This window comes from Triticum aestivum, chromosome 4A (assembly GCF_018294505.1).
Source record: "Triticum aestivum cultivar Chinese Spring chromosome 4A, IWGSC CS RefSeq v2.1, whole genome shotgun sequence".
NCBI lineage: Eukaryota > Viridiplantae > Streptophyta > Magnoliopsida > Poales > Poaceae > Triticum > Triticum aestivum.
Genome location: NC_057803.1, coordinates 283,240,598 through 283,261,278, shown reverse-complemented (window position 1 = coordinate 283,261,278; position 20,681 = coordinate 283,240,598).

Genomic DNA, 20,681 nt, shown 5'->3' with positions numbered 1-20,681 from the left:
GAAAGGGATGGTGATGATGGTCATCGGCACAGGCATCTTCAGCGTATTGTAGGCATAGTGCGACGCCGCCATGAACTTGGCTAGTGCTGGGCGGCCGAGGTCAAGGGGATCTCGGCCACATCGAAGACGATCATCTCCGTCTTGTAGTTCAACTCACCTCCAAATGTCACGGGCAATGTGACCTTCCCCTTTGGCCGGCTCCTTCCCGGGCTGACCCCTTGAAACGTATTCGTTTCCTCAAGGTCTTCATCACGAATTTGCAGCGTTTTGATCACGACGGGCGAGATCAAGTTCAGGCCAGCCCCGCCGTCAACCAGCATCTTATTCACCTTGAGGTTGCATATCGTTGGTGAGACCAACAACGGCAAACACCCGACCGCAGTCGTGCGGTCAAGGTGGTCCTTGGCGTCAAAGATTAGGGGCGTGCTGGACCACATCAGTGGCTTCTGATCATCGAACGATGGCTCTGCTGCTGTAATCTCACGCGCCCACCGCTTGAGCTGGCGGTGAGAAGTGTGCAGCGAGGCGCCACCATCGATGCACATTGCCTCCGTAGCCTTTTGGAACTCATGCTCACCGGACTCGTCGTCCTCGTCACGATCATCGTCTTCCTGCTTCTTGTTGCGGCCCTGGTCGGGCCTCTCTTGCTGGTTATCCTTGCCGCAGCGACCTCCTTGGCCACTACACTTCTTGCCAGATCCTTCAGCACCATCCCGACCCATCTCCTTGTCCCGCCGCTCATATTCGCCTTTTTACTTTTCAGCAAGCAGCTCAACTTGTCGGCAGTTCTGGAGGTCGTGGCCATTGGTGCGGTGGATATTGCAGTACTACTTGTCGGAGCCCCCTGGCTTGTCGGCAGCCGCCAAGACCCGGCAAGCGGCGCAACCGGCAATCTCCTTGCCGGGGTCGTCTTTCTTGGCCTTCTTGGCAGCGCTGGTGTCGCCGGATCCCTCGACGGCAAGCATGGTCTTGTCCTTGCATTTCCTGTTGCGACGCCAGCCCTTCTTCGTCGGGGCGGCGGTGTCTTCGTCGGTAGAGTCGGTTTCCGCACCAGCATCTTCACCGGGGTACTTCCTTCCCTCTTCAGCCCGGGCGCATCTATCGGCCAAAACGTAAAGTTCGGCCACGTCCTTGACCTTGTTCATTGCCAGCTCTTCACGCATCTTGCAGTTACGCACATTCTAATGGAATGCGCTAATCACGGCGGTAGGATGAACATCTGAGATGTTGTATTGCACTCGGTTGAACCTTTGTATGTACTTGTGCAGGTTTTCACCTTCCTTATGGGGAATGATATGCAAATCACTCGCCTGGCAATGAGCTTGGTGACCTCAAGTGAAGGAACCAACGAACTCGTGGCATAGATCTAACCAAGAAGAAATGGAATCCGCCAGCAAGTGCATCAACCAAGACATCACATTGGGTTTCGGGGCCAGCGGGAAGTAATTGGCAAGCACCTTGTTGTCACGAGCTCCAGCAGCTTCCATCGCGATGGTGTAGATGCTGAGGAACTTTGACGGGTGGGCCTTGCCGTCGTACTTCTCGCCGACGTCAGGCTTGAACGTGCGGGGGGACGGCCACTAGAACTGCCGCAGCTCACGAGTAAAGGCTGGGCAACCCACCTCATAAGGTAGGCCACCGTAGCCTCCCGGTGATGGGTGGACCATAGCGGGCCCCGCCCGCCTATCTGACTGGTGGCGTGTATCGCGCCGGCGCTCGATGGTGGTTACAGCGTCTTCATGGGCTCGCTCCTGAAGAACTTGGCGTTGATCGCGGCGGGTTCATGGGTCAGATGACGCTATGGAAATGTCATCACAAGCGTCATCACGATAGACCGACATCCGCGGTGGCTAGCGTGGACGAGGAGAGTGCACCGTGGCCGCGGCGCCTCCGGCCCCTCCACCGCCAGCATGCAGTGGCTCGATGGAGCGCCGACCCGAGGGCCCCACCGGCCATGGATCATCTTTGTTGGCGACGCCGACGAGGCTCCGGATAGTGGCTCTCCACTCGTCGAGCTTCTCCACGGTGGGAGGGAAGTCGAGGAGCGGCTGCGCGCGCGCCAAGGCTTCTGCTGGTGTGGGCGGCGGCGAAAGCTGTGTGCACTGTGGCGCGCTTCGACTTCTAACCACATTAGAAGGAGCTCTGTCATGGCCCAGCAGATGTGCGCCTTCCTCGCCAGCACTTCGGCGGGCATGCTGGCCTCCTTCGTCCCGCGGATGACGCACATGACTCTTCCCATGGTGGCGTCCAGGGTCACCGGCGTGGTGACGCTACTCGTCGCGCACAACCTCGGAAGAGCGTGTTGTGGGCGCCGGAGTGGTCATCTTGGAGGTCGCCGCGCCGCCCGCGGGTGGTACGGCGATGCCCCCGGAGGGTCCCGCGCCGTCTGTGGGTGGCCCAGCTCCGTCTCTGGATTTCGCAGTGTCTGGCCCGTCGCCTTGCACACGAACGATGCTGCTCGCCAGGATCTGACTACCAGAGCGATGTTGGTGCTCGCAGGTCGCGCCTTGGGGTCTGTCCGCGACCGGCCCGCTGCTCGCCTGCACCGATACGGGCCGTCCGGATCTCGACGAACCGACTGCCATGGCCGCCTTCTTCTTGGGAGCCATGGCAACGAAGAACAGCTAGGCTAACTGCTAGAATAGATTCCCACAATTGCGCCCCCTACCTGGCGCGCCAAAGATGTCGGTGAGAACGACACCTATGGGATCACTGGGATCCCTTCTACGGTCAGCGAGCACGGGGTCGTGAGAAGAGCAGGTTTAGGAGCAAGCACACGGATCGTGCACCCAGGTTCGGGCCGTGAGGATGCGTAAAACCCTAGTCCTGATTTGGTGGATGTATTGAGTGTTCTTGAGCTTTCTAAACTAGCTACGGTGGCCATCCCATTCCAGAAAGCCGAATCCCTTTCCTGGTCACCTCGGGCCTCCTTTCATAGGAAAAAGGGGCTGCCACAGTGGCACACAGGAGGTGAAAAGGCCTAAAGTGCGCGAGCTTATCGCACGGCATTACGGGACAAAGTGCATTAAATGCACTATGTAGGTGTCCATTAGCTTTATCGGGGTCGAGAACGAGGCCCGTCCCGTCCATCGCCGCTTTGCCTTGCTTCGACACACGCCCAGGCTGGCGATGCATCCAGCGCCATGTAGGCAGGCAAGCAGCTGAGGTGGCGCAGTGGTAGTGCCTTTAGGAAGATCTGCATGCCGCCACGCAGGTGCTTGCTGATTTGGCCTGGAAGCTGGATGTTGCCACGCAGGTGCCTGCCCAGCTGGTTGGGCTGGCAGCTGCATGCGAACGGCGGCGGAGTCTTGGCTTGTGCGAGCCTGGCAGTGGCCCTGCTGACGCCCTCGGCAAGGGTCTTGTCGGGGGCTCGGCAAGGGTCTTGCCATGGAGTTGCTGTCATCCCCGGCAAGGGGCTTTCCAGGGGTCTTGTGGATTTCCTCAGCTAGGATCATGCCGAGGGTCGCCGTCTTCTAGTCCTCATCTGAACTCGTATATTTATGAGTTTGACGAAGATTTGCATGCCACCATAGAGGCGCCTCCCGAGCCCTGGTTCCAACGCAGTTGGTTAGGTTGGAGCCGGTGCGCTCAAGGGCGGTTCAATCCGCTGGCATCAAGCAAGTTGCCCCGGCAAGGCTCTTGCCGGTGCTGCAGGGGGCCGCATCGGCAAGGATCTTGCCGAGGGAGTCCACCTCGCCCTCATGACCACTTGTGCTTCCGGTCCTGGCGTCGCCTTGGTCGTCTTGTGCCATAGGTTCTCTCCGACTTCCCTCCTCTGCCCTGTTAAGTGTGGCCGCGGTGCGTGGCTCTGACTGCCTATGCATAAGTAAAGGGGTCAAAAGGAGAGCCCCCACTTTTGTACACCGACAGGACGTAGTCTTGGAACTCAAGGGACGCCCATAGTTGTGCAAACGGAAGATTTTGTCAACTTTCAATGCCCACGATAGGTACTCTTCGGGACCATTGCTTCCGGAAAACTTGGGCATGGTGAACTTTAGCTTGACATAGCGTTGCCCTTCATCGTGGTGGGGTGGTGGATGATAACGCCCATGTCATTGTGGATTGGCAAACTCGTGTTGCTCTTGGCGAGGAGGGTTGTCGACCCAATGTTGCTCTTGCCTTCGAGGGTTGTCAACCTCATTTTTCTCTTGGCGAACTTGGGGTTGTTGTCGAGGATCTTGGGGAACTTGATGATGCATTCGAGCTTGATAATTCCTCTCTTGAACTTCTTCGCGAAGTGCTTCTTCTTGCTCACACGTTTGACCGTTGCGGTCGGCGATGGTGCGAATTGTGTCGTGGAGGGCACTGTCGGGTTTCGGGTTTTGGCAGACCCTTGAGGTTCGAACACTGGGGTGCGCATGGAGATATCTCCCCTACTGATCTATGTCTGATCCTCTCGTGCGAACTAAGATGAAAATGATGAACAACACAAGAGACACGAGGTTTATACTGGTTCGGGCCACCGTTGTGGTGTAATACCCTACTCCAGTGTGTGGTGTGGTGGATTGCCTCTGAGGCTGAGGATGAACAGTACAAGGGAAGAACAGCCCCGCGAGAGGTGTTGTTGAGCTGGTGTGATGAACTCCTAGGGTGAGTTCAGTCGCCTCTTCTCTCTCTACTATGGTTCTACCAGATTTCTAGCCGTCTCCTCCTTCTATGGTGGCTAGCTCTATTTATAGAGGCCCTAGGCATCTCCCCAAATAATGAGCGGGAAGGGCGCCAACAATTGGCCATTTCGAAGGGGAATATCTAGTACAAGTTATCCTGACCAAAGGTAGTCTTCGGCTACCAAAAGCACTGGCGATGACGCCGTCTTGGGCTCCACGGTGACCTCTGTCCTGCCGTCCGGATGCTCTTGGTCTTGTTGCACTGGAATGGTAACCTTTTCCTGATGCCTTGGCCTATGGTTGCCCCCTTTGCACCAAAGGGGAAACAAGGACACTGCGCAGGCCGGCGCCCGCCTGGCGCCCGCCTGGTCTCAATCATCATGGCTTGCGTCACGGGTTCCTCGCGAGGTACCCCTGCCTTGATATCTCCACCTCCTCGCAAGCCTGCCTGATGAGGCTACCTCTGAGGAAGCTTCCTGTCATCTGTCCCGCGAGGCTTGGCCCCTCGCGAGGGTCTTGAGCTTCAGCTGATGAAGATGGGCCGCGTTGGGCCCCCGCTTGAGCCACGCCGCAGGCCGCAGGCAGGCAAGTCTGGGGACCCCCGTTCCCAGAACGCCGACAGTGGACCCCGGGCCCAAGGCGCGCCCGGGCTTGGCCTAGTAGGAAAACGAAAGGGCAAGCGTGAAGCTCTGCGGGCCCTATCAGCCTGCGGCCTTGGGAGCCGCATGGCGATTGGTTGGACGTGGGCAACTGCGCTTCCCCATGACGCCTCGCCGACCACATGACTTGATAAGTCCCTGCATGCAGAGAAACCGGTCATGATTACCTGCGATCATGGTGCACGGCGGTTGGCCTCCTCCGGCTATAAGTACGGGGCTGGGCGACCCCCTTCGGCCCGTACCTCCTTGCTGCTCCTTTCCTTCTTCTCGATTACTCGTCGCTCCCATGGCTCCAAAGAGAATCTCGGCCGCGGAGAAAGGAAAGGCCCCCCAGGCTAGGCCTGACTCCCCCCCCCCTGGCCAAGCGCGGCCGAGGCCACCCTCGCAAGCATACCACGGTCCCCGTGGTGGCCTCCTGCGGCCATGGAGGCGGTTCCCGGCATGGTGGTGAGTGCCAGGTTGCCGACAGGGGGCACGCCGTGGGTGTGCGCTCCCTTAGGCCATGCTTTCGCTCTGCGGAGGTGCTGCCGGAGTTCGTCGTGTGGTCGGCAGACCCATCCAGCACCAGGCTCCAGCTCCCCCGTTTCTTCGTAGATGAACTGACGGGCAGCGCCCAATACGGCTTCTGGCTCCAGCAGACGGATGCGGTAGCAGGGCCTCCTGGGCGTCGCTGGAGGTCTCCGTTTTTAGGAACGGGGCTCTGACACACGGCTGGCAAACGTTTGCCCGCGCGCGTGGGCTGAGCCGGTGGTGCACCCTGTATTTCAAGTTTGATGGCGAGGCCACCCTCTATGTGAGGGTGTTCGGGGAAGATGGTCGCCGTGCCGGGTGTTGCCCTGAAGACGACGACCGCAGCCACCTGCCCAGCCCTGGCTCTGACTAGGATGAAGATGGCGACTGGCGTACAGGCGGCGGTGCTCGGGGTTTGCCGAGCTTTGGCAACCCCCTCTTAGGTAGGAGCTCCTCCAGCGGCGGCCGCGACCGGCCTCCTCGCCGTCGCGCCTGCTTGGGTGAAGGTAGCGGGTCAGCCCGCCGTCGCGCCCCGGTGAAGCGAGAGGAGGGATCCGCCTGAGCCCTAGGAGCAGCTCGAGCCTTCGCTGTGGGTTAGCGCAGGACGAATCGCGCCTGTTTTGTTTTCTTTCTTATCCTGCGCAAAAATAGTAAGTAATGTAGGGCCCCGCGGGGGCGTATTAGAACTGTTGCTATTTAACCATCGCGCTATTTCCGCTATTTCTGCGCCGTGTATTCTCGCTGCGCTCCCATGTGTGGGAACTATTTTAGCTCGGTGGGGCTCGGTGCGGTCCTCGCCTCCCGAGGCCGTGGCCTCCTTGTGTGCTTCGTGCCCTGCAAGGATCAGTAGGAGGGGTAACTTATGGTCTTAGCTGTGGGGGCGATCGGCCCAGGTCCTGCGCTTGTGTCGCGATGCCTGTGGGGCACGGACTGGGAGGGGTGCTCCCGCAGAGGACTCGGAAAGAAAAGCTCCAAACGATCGGGGCAGAAAACACTCGCGAGGGCGCCTGCGATCCTCCCTCGCGAGACTTCGCGAGAGAAAACGAGGTGAGCGAGCGAGAAAGACAAAGAGCCACAAGCCAGGAACGTCAGCAACTCCAATAAAAACTTCAAACGGGAATAAACAAGCCAACTGCAGAAAGCAAATGGGAAAGCCGCGTCCGGCGCCTATTCTAGTCTTCGACATCTTCTCACCAGCGCGGAGCTAAGTGCTGCCACTGGGCGTGGGCGAGAGCCCTCGAGGCCCGAGGGTGGCACTCTGGAGACTCCGGGGCATGTACAGCCCCACTCATTATTACGTGAGAGTGTCACGGGCGGCGAGCTTCACAGGCATTAGCCTTCTTCACAGGCACCGGGCCTTTCTTGAAATGCAGCCGCTTCACAGGTGTTTGTCTTCTTCACAGGCTCCGGGCCTTTCCCAAAACGCAACAGCTTCACAGGCATTGGCCTTCTTCATAGGCACCGGGCCTTTTCGAAAACGCAGCGGCTTCATAGGCATTTTCCTTCTTCACAGGCGCCGGGCCTTTTCCAAAATGCAGCGGTTTCACATGCATTCGCCTTCTTCACAGGCATCGGGCCTTTTCCAAACTACACAGCGGCTTCACTCAGGGGTAGAACCTCCGGAGATGTTGAATGTTCCATGGGTTCTGGATGGGTACTCCCTCCGGAGTCTCCAAGCGCGCGGAGCTAGGCCTGGAAACATGAACAACCTTGAACGGGCCCTCCCACAAGGGAGAGAGCTTGTGCAGCCCCTCCCTGGAGAGAACCCTTCTGAGCACGAGATCCCCTACCTCAAGGGTCCTGGGGCGGATGTTGCGGCTGTTGTATCGTCGTAGCGCCTGTTGATACCTTGCCGCTCGTAGTGCAGCTTCCCGATGGTGTTCCTCCCCCAGCACGAGATCCGTCCCCCGCATGGCGCCCTGCTGAGCCTCATCGAATGCCAGGACCCATGCGGAGCGATGTCTGACCTCGTGAGGGAGAACAGCCTCCGCTCCGTAGACGAGGAAGAACGGGGTCTCGCCAGTCGGCTTGGTCGTTGTCGTGCGGATTGACCATAGCACGGATTGGAGCTCGTTGTGCCAGCCCCTGCCACAGGCCTCCAGCTTCTTCTTGAAGGTCCTGGCCTTGAGGCCCCTCAAGACCTCCGCGTTGGCCCTGTCGACCTGGCCGTTGCTCCGGGGGTGTGCTACCGAAGCATAGCATATCTGCGTTCCAAGGTTAGCACAGTATGTTTTGTAGAGATTACTGGTGAATTGCGAACCGTTGTCGGTGATGATGCGGTTGGGCACCCCAAATCAGCTCATGAGGCCCTTGATGAATTTGTTCGCTGAGCCTGCCGGGATCGTGCGGACGGCTTCCACCTCAGCCCACATGGTGAATTTGTCCACGACGACGTAGAGGTAGCGATAGCCCCCTAGCGCCCAAGGAAACGGGCCCAGAATGTCGAGCCCCCAAACTGCGAACGGCCATGAGAGGGGTATAGTCTGTAGACCCCCCGCAGGCTGATGGATCTACCTAGCGTGAAACTGGCAGGCCTCGCAAGCCTTCACAAGCTCAACGGCGTCGTTGAGTGCGGTGGGCCAATAGAATCCACTACGGAACACCTTGCCGACGAGGGTCTGTGACGACGAGTGGTGCCCGCAGTCTTCGCCGTGTATGTTCGCTAGTAGCTCCTTCCCTTGCTCTCGGGAGATGCAACGTAAGGACACGTCATTCGGTCGCTTCCTGTAGAGCACTCCACCCCTGATGCAATAAGCCATGGCCTGCCGCGCCACATGCTCCGCCTCCTCCTCATTCTCCGGCAGAGTCCCTTGCGTCAGGTAGTTCTTGAGCTCCGGGATCCAACACCCTTCCTAAGGCTCTAATGCCAGGAGCAGACATGCCCCCGAGGCTGGGCCGCAGACCGGGGCTCCTGAGGTAGGCGGCTGAGGGAGCTCCTCCCTTGGTTGTGTCGTGCTAGACAGCGGCGGCACCACTGAGGGTTTGAAGAGCCGCTCCTCAAAGATGCCGGGCTACTGAGGCAGCCGCCTAGATGCCCTCTTGGCAATGTCGTCAGCCTCCTGATTGGTGCCGCGAGGCACATGCTGCAACTCCAGTCCCTAGAAATGTTTCTCCATCTTGCGGACCTCAGCGAGGTAGGCCTCCACATGCTCGTCCTTTGGCTCATATATCTTGTTGGAGAAGTTGACGAGGAGCTGCGAATCGCCCTTGATGATGACGCGCTTCACCCCTAAGGCAGCTACGGCCTTCAAGCCTGCTATTAGGCCTTCGTACTCCGCTATGTTGTTGGAGACCTTTTCTCCATGCTGGAAGCAAAGTTGCACGGCGTAGTACAGTTTGTCCTGGGTAGGGGATACGAGCACTGCGCCAGCTCCCGCACCATGTCGGGAGAACGCCCCATCAAAGTACATGACCCAGCCATCCGGTGCTTCACTTCCTGAGGAAAGTGACCGGTCTTCGCCTGCCTCGAGACCCGGCGCTTCTGCCCATTCTTCCACGAAATCTGCTAACGTGGCTCCCTTGATGACTCTGGTCGTACTGAATTCTAGCTGAAATGCCTGCAGCTCGATGTTCCATTCAGCAACCCTTCCAGCCGAGTTGGGGCTCCTAAGTACCCTCTCCAAGGGGTATGCCAAGACGACCTTGATGGGGTGGCCTTGGAAGTAGTGCCACAGCTTGCGTGAGGCCACCAATAGCGCGAGGAGGAGATTTTGAGGCATGGGGTACCACGCCCTCGCGTCCCGTAGCACTGTGCTGAAGAAATACATGGGGTGCTCGACGAGGTTGAGGGTGCTGGCACTGCTTGTGTCCTCCAGAGGTCGAGGCGTCTCTTGAGACGACAAAGCTCCCAGTGCTTGGTCGCCTGAGGGGGCCTCTCCTGCTCCGGGTGCGTTCTCCTGCCACGGCTGTTCCCTTCCGGCTGCAGTTGCAGCCTTCGCGAGGCCCTCCTGGCTCTGTTTTGCTTCAGTTCGGACGTTTGATGCGGCCTTGGCACAGCGCTCCTCCCTAACCGCTACCTGGGTTGCGCTAGCGGAGTAGGGGTGGCCGCAAGGTAGAGCACCAGGGGCTCCCGAGGACGCGGAGCTACCATCACTGGTGGACTAGTAAGGTACCTCTTGAGGTCTTGGAATGCCTTGACGGCCTCTCTAGTCCACTCGAAGGGGCCCTTTCTCTTCATCAGCTTGAAGAAGGGCAGCGCTCGTTCCCCCAGCCTGGAGATGAAGTGCCCCAGCGCAGTTACACGCTCGGTGAGCTTCTGCATTTCTCTGAGGGTCCTTCGTGGGCTCATGTCTTCGACTGCCTTGACCTTCTCAGGGTTGGCCTCGATGCCCCTGTGGGATACGAGGAAACCCAGGAGCTTGCCTGAGGGGACTCCAAACACGCACTTCTCCGGGTTGAGCCGTAGGTCCACCTCGTTGAGGCTCGCGAAGGTTTCTTCCAGGTCCTGTATCAGGGTCCTTGCCTCACGAGACTTCACCACAATGTCATCGACGTAAGATTCTGCGTTCCTCCCGAGCTGCCAGCCTAAGGCGATGTGCATCCGCTGCTGAAAGGTCGCGCCTGCGTTGCGCAACCCAAACGGCATGCACGTATAGCAGTACACTCCACACGGGGTCAGGAAGGCCGTCTTCTCCACATCTTCTACCGCCATCTTGATCTGGTGATAGCCTGAGAAGGCATCTAGGAAGCACAATAGGTCACACTCTGCGGTGGAGTCGACTATCTGGTCAATGCGGGGGAGCGGAAATGGATCCTGCGGGTAGGCCTTGTTGAGGTTGGTGAAGTGGACGCACATGCGCTCCTTTCCTCCCTTTTTTGGCACAACGACCGGATTAGGTAGCCAATCAGGGTAGCGGACCTCACGGATAACTCCTGCTGCCTCTAGCTTCCGGGTCTCTTGGACGATAAAATCTTGTTTCTCAGTAGACTGCCGCCTTGCCTTCTGCTTCACAGGGTGCACATTGGGGCAGACATTGAGGTGATGCTCAATCACTTCCCTTGGGACCCCTGCTAACTGATCAGGTTCCCATGCAAACACCTTCTTGTTCACACGCAGGAAACTGATCAGGGCTTTCTCTTGCTCGGGCTCGAGGTTGGCCCCTATGGTGAAGGTGGCACTAGCGGACCCGTCCTCGTCGACTGGTACCTGCTTGGTTTCTACCTTGTCTTGGGTGAATAGCTGCTTCTTTTTAGCCGGCGCAGCCCCCTTGGGTTCGAGGGCGTCGGTACCAGTGGGCTGCGCCACCGCGGCCGCCCTGAAAACAAGCTGGCGCACCTGCAGTGCATCCTTTGTGTCTCCTGACACGGTGAGGACGCCGCTGCTCCCAGGCATCTTCATGAGGTTGTACGCTGGGTGAGTTGCTGCCATGAACTGAGCCAGGGCCGGATAGCCGAGGATGGCGTTGTAGGGCAGGCCGATGGGGCGATGTCGAAGTCGATCAGCTCCGTGCGGAAGTTGTCGCAGGTGCCGAAGGTCACTGGATGGTGGATCTGCCCCAAGGAGGTGGGGGAACCGGCTCCGACGCCCGAGAAAGGCATGCTGGGTCGGAGCCGCTCCAGCGGCATGTGCAGGATGCTGAAGGCCTCCATCGAGAGCACGTTGAGGCTGGCACCACCGTCGATGAGGGTCCTAGTGACGGCCACTTGGCAGATGGTGGGGGTGCACAACATCGGGAGCGCGCCCGAGCCAATGGGGTTTAAGGGGTGGTCCTCCGAGTCGAAGGTTAGATCGGCCTCGGGCGCCACCCAGCCCGGGGGGGCTTCTCGGTGCTTGGAGGCGGTGCTGATCTGGCGGGTGAACGGCTTGACGCGTTGGCTCGAGGGTGGTGCCTGGGAGCCACCCAGGAGAGCTGCGATGATGGGCAGCGCTGGTGCGGCGAAACAGGCGAGGAATAGGTCGCGCAGCTCCTCCCAGGAGGTGACAGAGGCCGTCGGCAGGTGGAGGAGCCACGCGCGCGGGATGCCGATGCGGGCCATGGGTAACCAGTTGGCCATCACCCGATCGTCGCCCCCGGCCCCGAGGACGGCCTCCTCGTACACCAGCAGGAATATCATCGGGTCCGTCGTGCCGTCGTAGCGCGGCGGCATCTAGGCCTGAACTTGCGCGGCCACTGCACCTGTTGCAAGGCGGGGGCCAAGGCCCGGAGCCCCCTGGCCCCAGTGTCGACATCCATTGCTGGAGCGGGCGGCGCGTTGCCCGCCATGAGGGCGGGATGCGATGTCGAGGGAGAGCGGGTCGTCAGGAGGGAGGACTCCGGCGCACCCCTACCTGGCGCGCCAAATGTCAGGTTTCGGGTTCAGGCAGACCCTTGAGGTTCGAACACTGGGGTGCGCGCGGAGATCTCTCCCCTACCGATCTACGTCTGATCCTCTTGTGCGAACTAAGATGAAAATGATGAACAACACAAGAGACACGAGGTTTATACTGGTTCGGGCCACCGTTGTGGTGTAATACCCTACTCCAGTGTGTGGTGTGGTGGATTGCCTCTGAGGCTGAGGATGAACAGTACAAGGGAAGAACAGCCTCGCGAGAGGTGTTGTTGAGCTGGTACGATGAACTGCTAGGGTGAGTTCAGTCGCCTCTTCTCTCTCTGCTATGGTTCTACCAGATTTCCAGCCGTCTCCTCCTTCTATGGTGGCTAGCTCTATTTATAGAGGCCCTGGGCCTCTCCCCAAATAATAAGCGGGAAGGGCGCCAACAATTGGCCATTTCGAAGGGGAACATCTAGTACAAGTTATCCTGACCAAAGGTGGTCTTCGGCTGCCAAAAGCACTGGCGATGACGCCGTCTTGGGCTCCACGGTGACCTCCATCCTACCGTCCGGCTGGTCTTGGTCTTGTTGCACCGGAATGGTAACCTTTGCCTGATGCCTTGGCATGTGCTTGTCCCCTTTGCACCAAAGAGGAAACAAGGACACTGCGCAGGCCGGCGCCCGCCTGGCGCCCGCCTGGTCTCGATCTTCATGGCTTGCGTCACGGGCTACTCGCGAGGTACCCCTGCCTTGATCTCTCTGCCTCCTCGCGAGCCTTCCTGATGAGGCTGCCTTTGAGGAAGCTTCCTGTCATCCGCCCCACGAGGCTTGGCCCCTCGCGAGGGTCTTGAGCTTGAGCTGATGAAGATGGGCCGCGTTGGGCCCCCTCTTGAGCCACGCCACAGGCCGCAGCAGGCAAGTCTGGGGTCCCCCATTCCCAGAACGCCGACAGGCATGTTGGGCCTCAAGTGCTTAGGCTTCATGCCATTGTTGTTGTTGTCGTAGAGCTTCGGCATCTTGTGCATCTTGGTGTTGTCTTGCTCTCTCTTCCTCTTGTTGTTGGCGTAGATATTGCCGTTCTTGTGCTTGCGTGAAAGTAGCTTGGTTTTGACGGTGTCGATGTTCTTGCGCAGGAACATTCTCTTGAGAGTCATTGTCGCGTAGAGGATTGAGGTTTGCTTGACGATCGTGGCGTGCGGCACGTCAAAGAGTGTTCGATGTCGGTGTACTTGAGCCGGAGATAGTGTAGTCGGAGTGTCGACTTGAGCGGCTCCGTCGTGATGAGGATGAAGTGGAAGAAGAGCGGTTGAGCAAAAAACCACGAATTCCGTCCATTCTTGCATCATTCTCTTACTTGTGATCATCAAGCTTGTGGTCGAAGTACTCTCTTGCATGTTGCTCGGATAGTCACAAGTCGGTGGCGAGATGGTTGATGCGGTCGCTCAGTGCTTGTTGCCCTTGATGCAAAGCACGTTGTGCACCAAAGAGGTGGCTCTTTGTGATGAAGGAAGTCATGTCGTCATCTTGCACGATGAAGATTGAGTTGGTAGAAGTACTTGGCCTATCCATCATTCCAAGGAAAATATGTGAGTGGGAGAAAGAGAAGAACGTATAACAAATGTACCTTGACCAAAGTTGAAGGTGGATCAATGATCACTCAATAGTGTCGCAAGGAAATAGCACAATTGGTACCAATTCTTGTCGGTTCTCACACCTACACAAATAAGAGCTTATGGTGGAGCTTGGTTAGGATGGTGGCACAAAATTTGATGTGAAAGTAAGCAAGACTCAATAATGTTGGAAAAGATTCACGAATTTGCAAATGCAACAAGTAGAAAAATAGCAATATGTGTCGGATTTCGGGTTCCGAGAAAACCCTTGAGGTTCGAACACTGGGTTGCGCACAAAGATCTCTCCCCCTCTAGCTCTCGCCCTCACCACAATCTCAAGCTTAGCGCGTCGAACTCGCAAAACAAAGGGACACAAGATTTATACTAGTTCAGGCCACCATTGCGGTGTAATACCCTACTCCAGTGTGGTGTGGTGGATTGCCTCGTGGGATGACGATGAACAGTTACAAGGGGACCAACGACCTCCCGAGGAGAGGTGTTCTTGTGCTTGGCGAGCTTGTGTGGTGTCTGGTGGTATGAATGATCCTCTCCCCTCTGCTAAGGTGGTGGCTAGTCCTATTTATAGAGGACCTGGTCCTCTTCCCAAATATTGAGCGGAAAGGGATCCCACAACGGCCAAGTTCGCAGGGGGGCAGCTAGTACAAGTTATCCTGACAAAAGTAGTCTTTGCCCGCCAAAGGCTCTGGTGGTGATGTCGTCTTGGGCTCCACGGTGACCTTCGTCCTGCTGTCCGGTTGGTCTTGGTCTTGTTGCACCGATATGGAAACCTTTGCTTGATGCCTCGGGACTCCGCGCCTGAGCTTGCCTCTTTAGCACCAAAGAGGAAACGAGGACACTGCGCGTGCTAGTGCCCGCCTGGCCTTGGTCGTCATGGCTTACGTCACGGGGACCTCACAAGGTCTCCCTTGCCTTGATCTCTCCGCCCCTCGCGAGCCAGCCTGGTGAGGCTGCCCCCGAGGAGATCTTGCGTCGTCCGCCTCGCGAGGCTTGGCCCCTCGTGAGGGTCATGAGTGGTTGCTGGTGAGGATGGGCCACACAGGGCCGCTGGTGGAGCCACGCCATGGGCCGCAGGTAGGCAAGTCTGGGGACCCCGTTCCCAGAACGCCGATAGTAGCGCCGGGCCCAAGGCACGCTCGGACTTGGCTTTGAGGCAAAGCCAAGGGGCAAGTGCGGGGTGCTGCGGGCCCTAATAGCCTGCGGCCTCGGTTGACGCGTGGCGGTTGATTGGACGTGGGCGTCTCTGCTTCCCCACGCTGCCTCGGCAACTGCCCGACTTGACGAGTCCTTGCTGCATGCAAAAAAAGATCATTATTACCTTAGATCACGGAGGCCGGCGGTTGGCCTCCCCTTGGCTATAAATGGGGAGAGGGGGCAGAGCCCCTGTCACCCATCTCTTCCTTCACTTCTCCTGCTCCTTCTTCTTCCTCACTTCATCGCTTGCTGCATCGACCATGGCGTCGATACGGAGGTTCTCAGCCGCGGTGAAGGGAAAGACCCCCTTCGACGAGCCTGAGCCACTTCCACCGAAGAAGAGGCTCTCCCATTGTCGCGACATAGTCGTGAGGCTGGAGGTGTTCAGGCCATGGTACGAGAGGCCACCTCCCGGGTATTCGCTGCCCCTGTACGCCCGAGCTGAGTGCTCCGGAGGGAGGAGCAGAGAACGATGCCGTCCTCACTGTGGCCATGGTCGCCGCGCCGCGGTGGCGCACGCCGCCGCCCCAGGAGCCCACACCGCATACTCCTCGCGTGAATTCGTGCTGTGGGCGGTGATGCCTCCGCGCACTTGGATTCGCTTCCCATTGTTCTTCGCCACCGAGGGTCCCCATCGAGCTTTGGCTGTAGCATGCCGACTGCGACACCTTGCTAATTGGAGCAGAGGTTGAAGTCATCTCCTCCGGGAGGATATTCATGAGTCGCGGCTAGGGCAAGGTTGCTCGATTCTGCCATCCATTTTGAGTACGACGGTGCCTCCACAATGTTATTCAAGGTCTTCGATGAGGAAGGCCGCCGCTTGGGGTGCTGCCCTGAAGGGGGTCACCAGGATGGCGCAACCGCGGACGCCGAGCTTGCCGCTGGCCTCGCTAGCAGATCCTCCAGCGACAGCGGTGACTCCTAGTGGTCCAGCGACTCTCTTGTGCTTGATTAGAATCCGGAGACAAGCGACGACAGCTACGTGCCCCCGAGCTTTCGCCGCGCTAGGAGCAAGGTCACGGCGCCCGGCCGCCGCCATCGCTAATCTGGATGAGGTTGGCACCAGCCTTCGTAAGCCCGCTGTTGATGATGGCGTCGGTAGTGTTTGGCGCGCATAGATATGGCCTCTAGAAACTTCCTTCTTTTGTTCCCTGCGAGGAATCAAGACCGACCCCGTGGGGGTGTGTAAAGGGTCTGTAATGTCCTCTGCTGATATTATCCTCATTATGAAAATTTGCGAACACATATCCTACTTCGACTCAGTCTGCCCTTTCCAACCCCGTGGGAGCTTGGTGCTCTATGCCGACAGGTCCCGGTCCCCAAGCAGGCTGCAGCCGTCACTGGTATGCCAGGTCATGATGCCGTGGTCAAGGCCAGGAGGTGAGCGGCCCGAGGTCCAGTAAGAGTTCCTGAGGCGCGATGCTCAAGAGGTCCCCCTTAGCGTGCAAGCAGGCACCTGAGGATGGGAAAGGGAGGCGACTTTTCCGCAGCAGGGCAGCGAAAGGCGAGAATCTTATGCTGTAGCGCTCGGCCGACCTGGGTGGGGGACTTATCTTGGTAGCCCGGAGCTGCTTCCTCGTGTCGTGCCAGACTCATGTGCCGATGGCCGTAGTGTAGCCAGGTTAGGTCTGTGCGAGCCTCCTTCCCTTCTCTGCACTCTTCTACGTGCTCTACGTCCTCAGGTCTAGGCCCTCGAGCGTGCTCAGCCACTGCTGGTATGCCAGGTTGCGGTGCCGTGGTCAAGGCCAGGGGTGAGGGCTGGAGAGCCAGTAAGAGCTCCTAAGTCGTGATGCTCAGGAGCCCCCCTTTGAACATGCAAGCGAGTTGCATGGGAGAAGAGGGAGCCCGCGGTACCGCCCGCTGTAGGCCTCAGGAGGTTCCTGCAAGTTACCACGAGGAAGGACACAAAATGCCGCAATGGTTGCCGGTCTGCCACTGGTTGCTTCGCAAGGAGGTGAAGGCACTGAGGGTCCGGTGAGGTGACGTGCGTGGGCGGGCCGCGAGCTAGAGCTCGACCGCTCAGATTTGTCAGCGTTGCAGGGATGGACCCGAGCACAAGCGTCGTGCCGGCATGAGAGGCTCCCATGGCGGGTGATAACCAAACGGGTATTGACGATAGCTAGCTTATGCATGGAAAGCAAACTAGCTAAGGTAAATGCAAGAACGATACATGCCACTGGGTCAGACCTGAGCAGCCTGGGGAAGGTGCAGCCCGAGGGGTGCCCCCAGCAGGGTAAACTAAAGATGCAAGTGGATAAATGCCACAGGGACAGGCCCATGCGACCTGGGAATAATGTAGCTGTCGGATGTCGGGTTCCGGCAGACCCTTAAGGTTCAAACTCTAGGGTGCACATAGAGATCTTTCCCCTACCGACTCGCGCCTCTATGGCTCGCAAGAAATCTAGGCAGGAAAGAAGAACACTCAAGGGACATGAGGTTTATACTGGTTCGGGCCACCGATGTGGTGTAATACCCTACTCCAGTGTGTGGTGTGGTGGATTGTCTCAGGGGCTGATGATGAACAATACAGGGGAAGAACGGCCTCGCGAGAGGTGTTCTTGAGCTGGTGCGGTGTGTTCTACTCGGTCTGGATCTCCCTCTCTCTTTCTCTTTGCTCTCTCTTTTTCCCCTCGCCCCCTTCCGAGGGCTAGTCCTATTTATAGAGGCCTTGGCCCTCTTCCCAAATAATGAGCGGGAAGGGCGCCAACAATTGGCCATTTTGAAGGGGAACATCTAGTACAAGTTATCCTGACCAAAGGTGGTCTTCGGCTGCCAAAAGCACTGGTGATGACGCCGTCTTGGGCTCCATGGTGACCTCCATCCTGCCGCTCTGCTGGTCTTGGTCTCGTTGCACCGGAATGGTAACCTTTGCCCGATGCCTTGGCCTGCGCTTGCTCCCTTTGCACCGAAGGGGAAACAAGGACACCGCACAAGCCGGCGCCCGCCTAATCTCGATCGTCATGGCTTGCGTCACGGGCTCCTCGTGGGGCACCCCTGCCTTGATATCTCCGCCTCCTCGTGAGTCTTCCTGATGAGTCTGCTCCTGAGGAAGCCTCCTGTCGTCCGCCCCGCAAGGCTTGGCCCCTTGCGAGGGTCTTGAGCTTGAGCTGATGAAGCTAGGCCGCACTGGGCCCCCACTCGAGCCACGCCGCAGGTCGCAGGCAGGCAAGTCAGGGGACCCCCGTTCCCAGAACGCCGATAGTAGCCCCCGGGGCCCAAGGCGCGCCCGGGCTTGGCTTAGCAGAGAAGCGAAGGGGCAAGCACGAAGCGCCACGGGCCCCAATAGCCTGCGGCCTTGGGCGCCGCGTGGCGATTGATTGGACATGTGCGTCTGTTCTTCCCCACGACGCCTCGGCAACTACTCGACTTGACAAGTCCCTGCATGCAGAGAAATTGGTCATGATTACCTGCGATCGTGGTGGCCGGCGGTTGGCCTTCTCCGGCTATAAGTGCGGGGCCGCGTGAGCCTCATTAGCTTATCCCTTCCTGCAACTCCTTTCCTTCTTCTTCCTCGTCCTTTCTTCTCCTTACGCCAATGGCACCAATCTGCCGGCTACAAAAGAGAAGGGAAAGGCCCCCCGAGAAGGTCCTGACCCTCTTCCGCCGAAGAAACGGCTAGTCCCCTGCCGCCGAGATGAGGGTGCTTGGCAGGAGGCATCGAGGCCCTGGTACGAGCGGCCGCCGCCTGGGTTTCCAGTGCCCTTGTACGCCCGAATCGAGGGCCCTGGGGAAGAGGGCGTCGAGCGACACCGACGGTGTCACCGCCGACACCGGCGAGTCACGATGGTGCGTGTCGTTCCTCCTGGAGTCCATGCCAAATGCTCCTCCTGTGAGCTCGTGCTTCACGCCGCTATGCCCCCATGATCTTGGATCCGCCTTCCTCCCTCCTTCACCTTCGAGATGCCGCCGGGCGGGCCTCTAGAGCTCTGGCTGTAGCACGCCGACTGCAGCACCCTCGCGACCAGAGCGGAGGTCGCGGCCGTCACTCCGGGCAAGGTCTACATGACCCGGGGCTGGGGTGAGATTGCCCGGGTCTGTCAGATGGAGTGTTCCCTCGTAATTCATCTTGAATACGACGGTGCCTCACTGATGTTCTTCAAGGTCGCTGAAGGAGGAGAGGACCAAGCTAGACGCCAAGGCGAAGGTGCTGGCCGAGGATCGGGTGGCCTTCGCGTAGCTGGAGAAGAAAGCTCGCGCCATGCTGAAGACGCTTTATGAGGGTGGCTTGGAGGAGCCGTTGGCTGGTGCGGAGGACGGCCCCGCCGAGCTGCTTCCCTTCCTGGTCCATGTGCTTGAAGATGTCGCAGACGGCCTCGGCCCCACGGCCGAGGCCGAGGCGCATGCCCTGTCTTCTGCAGCGCTGACGCGTGTCCTCAGCCACGTCTACCTGCGCGACCCCAACGTCGACTTCGACAGCCTCCTGGAACCCGTGAGCGGCGACCTTGCCGCCGCTGCCGCTGAGGCCGTGAAAGGCTGAGCCGAGGATTTGCTAGGGAGGTTTCGTGCCTTCAGTACCTTGCCCGGGCGCGGTGCCGCCAGCTCCGCGGCCTCAGGAGGCGGAGTCGCCCACCGTGACTCCACCACAGGCGGCGGCGCCACTACAGAGTGATCCCTTCGCGGCTTCTGTCCTGTTTTTACTCCTGCAACATGCACCATGCCTCGCGGAGGCGTTTAAACTTGTGTTTGGCGTCGTGAAACAATCTATGGCTTGTAATATTTGCTTTAAATTCCCTGGAATTTGCATTTTTGCCTCCTATTTGCTTGCGCTCTACGTCGGCAGGGCCCGGCCCCCGCGCATACCTCAACCGTCGTTAGCCCCGACCGGAAACCAGGACGGGACTAAGGAGTGAGGGGCTACGTGGCAAGTTAGGCTCCTGAGTCGTGATGCTCAGGAGTCCCCCTTGACGCGCGAGCAACAAGTAGGAAGGGGGAGCAAAGGAGTGGATTGGTTGTTCTGCGTCGGCAGGGCCCGGCCCCGCGCATACCTCAACCGCCGTTAGCCCCGACCGGAAACCAAGACGGGACTAAGGAGTGAGGGGCTACGTGGCAAGTTAGGCTCCGGAGTCGCGATGCTCAGGAGTCCCCCTTGATGTTCAAACGGGTTCTCATACCTTGGCTCCGCTCGTGGAGGGGCGCGTGACGACTAGGTCCGAGGGACCTGGCTAGGTGGCGTGCGCTCGGGCATGGCCCGGGCGTAGCCCCCGTGTCCAGCCCCCTCGCGCGGCACTCCCGAGGGGAGGTGTTGCGATGGTGCCAGACACTGAGCTCCGGGCTCCCTGAGGTTGGTACGGCCGTGGGCCGCCCTTAGTTGATTATCACCAGCGCGGAGCATAGCGCTTCCGTATGTGTACGGGCATAGCCGCTCCTCGGCAGTGTCGTCAGCCAGTGCGGAGCATGTTGCTTCCATTGGTACGTGGGAGGGGGCTCCCCTCCAGGAGGAGCCCCCGGGGCATGTACAGCCCCGCCCTGACACGTGGCCGCCTCGGTAGGTCTAGGAGAGGTGTATCTGGGCACTCGTGAGCCAGCGCGGGACTCACAAGGCCCTACCTCGAGGCGGGTTGCGCCTGGCTCTGGGCCTTTATCAATGGTGTGTTCCTGCAGGGTGGTTAGAATGCAAATGCTCTACGTCCTCAGGTCCCGGCCCTCGAGCGAGCTCAGCTGCCGCTGGTATGACAGGTCACGATGCCGTGGGTCAAGGCCAGGGGGTGAGAGCTGGAGAGCCAGTAGGAGCCCATGAGTCGCGATGCTCAGGTACCCCCCTTTTAACGTGCAAGTGCTTTGCATGAGAGCGAAGAAGTCCGCGATAAGCAGTAGATGATGATCATGGGAACC